Raw genomic sequence first — 4,169 nt, 5'->3', positions numbered from 1 at the left:
TGATGCTATTTATATTTTTCAAATCATTGTCATTTCATTTTTCCTCATTCTCTTCTGACATCTTTTAATGAGTATTATCTAGACCCTGAGTCTTTCACCTCAAAATTTCTACTCCTATGACTTCAACAATGCAATCATTTATATCAGATCTTCCAAATCTGTTTCCACATGCCTGATCGATTACCCATCTAGTTTCCCATGTAGCTAGTGACTTAGAGATACTAATATTTCAGTGACTATGTATAAAACCAAACAATGTTTTACAAAATCTTACTTTTTGTTTTGTTCTCATCTTGTCCTCATATCCTGTTTCCTTCAAAATCACATTCATTTCTTCAGAATCATCTTCTACAAAAATCAATCCTAATTTATTTTCTTGCTTTGTATCTTTTAACCTTGGAAAATTATATAGTGTAAATTAAATGGATTTTTTTGTTGATTTGTGGTTCTAAAATTCTTTTGGATTCATAGTATCTAATGAAGAGGTGGGAAAGTGAGGGAACATTTGCTTTTTATTAATTTAGTTTTGAATATTTTTTTTCTCTTTAAAAACTTATTATACCTACTTTCTGTGAGTTTAAGTCAGAAAGAAAAAAAAAAACCCTAGAATTTAAAGTAAGTATTTTTAAAAAAGGTAGTGGAGAAATAAAGATCACCTATGACTACTTTCAGAGTGGGTTAAGTAACTACCAGAATAAGCCTAAAACAGCCGGCTATAAATTAATAACACTACAGAAACACATTCTGGTAAGACCAAATTATAGCCATTTTTAAAAAATCTGGGAAGAATAAATGAGGCTTATCTTTTCTTAGGTCATTGTCCAATGTAGTTTCTTACATGGTAATAGGATAGGTATCAGTGCATTGTTTTAAAACTGCTCTCAGACCTTATCCAAAGGACATGGTAAAGATACTACAATTTTTTTTCTGATAATTCCAAGGATAACTTTCTCTTAAATTACACTTTTAATAGCCTGGCCATTCTAACAAGATATAATACTATAACAAGCCCCTGTGTGTTGATATCACATGTATATAGCACTGTGTCCTTTTCAGAGCACTTTCATATATTTTTCTTAGGTGATTTACCATAGCCCTGTGAGTTAGACAAAAGAGGGTAGGATCTTTTGAAATAGGAAGGAGAGGCATGGAGAAGTTGAAGGACATGCTGAACTTAACATACTTAGTAAATACTTTGACTGGGCCAGACCTAGTTTTTCTGTCTCCTATATCTGTGCTCTGTCATTTAATATATCCATTGGAAATGTCATTGACTCAGGTTAGTATGATCAAAAATTAGAGGAACTGTTCACATGTTTAATAGTCACACTCAAAATAATTTTGTGGACTATGGTTTGGGTAACTTAAGCTAGTACCTGGAATATTTTAAATGGGAAATTAACACCAATAAAATATTTTGGACCATAATCTATAGCTTAATGGTTTTGTAAAATTTAGTACTTGATCATTCCAATAAAGATATGACATGTCATCAGAATAAACTATTCATAAATAATAGAGATTTGAAATATGAACAGTATGAAAATTAATTAGATACCAGACAAATTACTTGAAATTGCTAAAATGGTTACTATATAATACATAACATGTAAATGACTTTTAATTTGTGTACAGTTTTTCTATGCCTTTTTTGTTTAGGTCAGTGAGTTAATTATTTTTTCTAAAAATTCATGACAAAATAAAATTCAAAAAAGAAAATAAAATTCACTTCAGATCTTCTGAATTGTAGTTTGAAAATGACACAGTGTAGTGTTAAAATGTATAGGAAATGACTGCCAAAACACAATAAAAGTAACTTAGGAGACTACAAATGTTAGTCTAATGAGTCCTTTGTGGTTCTTAGCCTTATTATTATTGCAATATAATTCTGGATATTTCATTGGAGGTCATGTCCCCAACTGTCTCCCACGCTATTTTTTTTCTTTTTTAGAGTTCTTAATTCTTAAAATAATGATTACATCGTATTTAAGAATATAATTTGTTAGGTACTTAACCCTTAAGTCCCACGCTATGTATAGCTAGTATTTATTGTTACTTCCTGTGTCACATACTGTATTAATCTTTTGTGTGCATTATGTTACTCCTCAGAAGAGCCCTCTAAGGTGGATACTGTTGTTACCTCCCACTTTATATCTGATAAAATTGACTTTTAAGGAAGTTATACTTAAGATTTTAAGTGGCAGATTCAAGATTTACAGGTCTGTAACTTGAGCATTATTGCTCTTGTAATTAGCATATTTTCTTTCCAGTCTTTGAAAGTGATTGCAAAAATATATTGGTTGTTGCACTTAACATATAAAACTTTAGGTGTTTGATAGGCCATATACAGATTTTCAACCAACCGCAGAGTTGACCCTTGAATAATATGGGTTTAAATTACACTGTTCAATTTGGATATAAATTGGCCTCTGCAGTCGAAACCTGTGTTGTTCAAGCATCAACTGTTTTCAAAAATAATATTAGGAGGCTTTATTGTTTTGTAGATCTTTGGTGTAATAAAAATGTTTATCATTGATTTTTAAAATATATTATTTCTTAGGATTTATTTCTTTTAAAAGATGAAAAATTTTAAATTTACAAATACATATCAACCTTCTTTGATTAGCAGCATAAATTGACTTTCAAGCTATTAAGTTGCAAGCCAAAGGTTGTTACATTAGGTCATGACATCTTGAAAGCAGCAAATACTTGGCTCACATTCATGTAAGAAAAATTAATTTGATTTATCTTGTAAAATATTTGAAATGAGATGTTTATCTTAACTTTTATTTTAAGGGGAAAATGTGTTTGAGAAGGTAGGGTTAAAAGACTGTTAAACATTTCTTTAAAAAATGTATTTTTACATGAAACGATATATTTACAATGTTCTTGGAACAAAAATTTCACTTCTCTATCCAAGATCTTCTTATTTTCAAAATAAACATTTTCATTTGTCAGCTGAAATTTCTGATTAGAACTAATATTTGTGTATTTTTGTGTTTAGTCAGAATGTAAATTTCACAGTGGACTTTTAAAATTATCCTTAATTTGGAAGAAAGCAAATAATATGTTTATAAAGTTACTACTGGGGGAAAATGGTAATTTTAATTTTTTAAAAACAAATAATATGATTGCCTATGTTTGTAGTTCATTTTACATGTGTTTAGCACAGGCTGTAAGTTTAAAAATATACTATGGTCTGTATTGATCCAAAAAAATATTTCATAAATTAATATAACAAACGTCAAGTTTTTCATAAGTAAATCTAATTCTTCTAGAAGGAAATTGTTGCCTTCTGTTTAATTACATTAAATGAAATGTGTTTAAATGTTTTCAGCATATTTTGTATACTAAAAAAAAACAAAAGGAATTAGTATTGAGCCAATGGCCAAGAGGTAATATTACTACCATGTAGACTGTTACAGTGTAAATTGTTTCACTTCCCCAGAATTTTAGAAACTAGAAGTCTGGGAGATGCAGCATCAGCTGTAGTTGGGTGATTCATCTTAAAATTATTATGTGACATGGAGTATATGCCAACTTGCAAAACATGCATAAGTTCATTATGTAATGGTTTGTTTTAGGCATAAAGTATCAGCAAGCCATATCTTGAGTGTTTTGTTTTATATTTCCTTGTAGAACTAAATTACATAAGATTTTGGAAAATAATTTGAAATGCTTGCTGACTTGACCTCCCTGGTCACATATTTGAATGATGGCATTACTGGGTAGATTCTAACCCATGATTCTAATTATGCAGTAAAGAGTAATATAGATATGAGACTGTGTATAGGGTACTTACTCTTCATATTATACATTAGCCTCCATCATAACACTTATTAAATTTCCAAGTTGAGCAGTTAACTATTGTTGCTGTTCATGTAACAAAACACGCTTATGATAGTAAAATGAGAAGTGCCCCCAAATACTATTATTTTTAACTCACTTGTAACTGTTAACTCTTGTAATTGTGTATGACACAATAAAATTTGTAAAAATTTTAGCATGAAAAATAAAAGTTGTATTAGTCAAGTATGTTGGTTATGCTTTTGAAGTTATCTTTACATAAATAAATCAGTTTAGATATTGAAAGCCCTTTAGTTTAAAGCCCTTAAGTCCTTACAACCTTTACTCAGATTCCACGTTAACATCATCTTTGATTTCTTTTT

The sequence above is a fragment of the Myotis davidii genome, unplaced genomic scaffold (genome assembly GCF_000327345.1).
Source record: "Myotis davidii unplaced genomic scaffold, ASM32734v1 scaffold168, whole genome shotgun sequence".
Classification (NCBI taxonomy): domain Eukaryota; kingdom Metazoa; phylum Chordata; class Mammalia; order Chiroptera; family Vespertilionidae; genus Myotis; species Myotis davidii.
Note: the sequence above shows the minus strand (reverse complement) of the source record.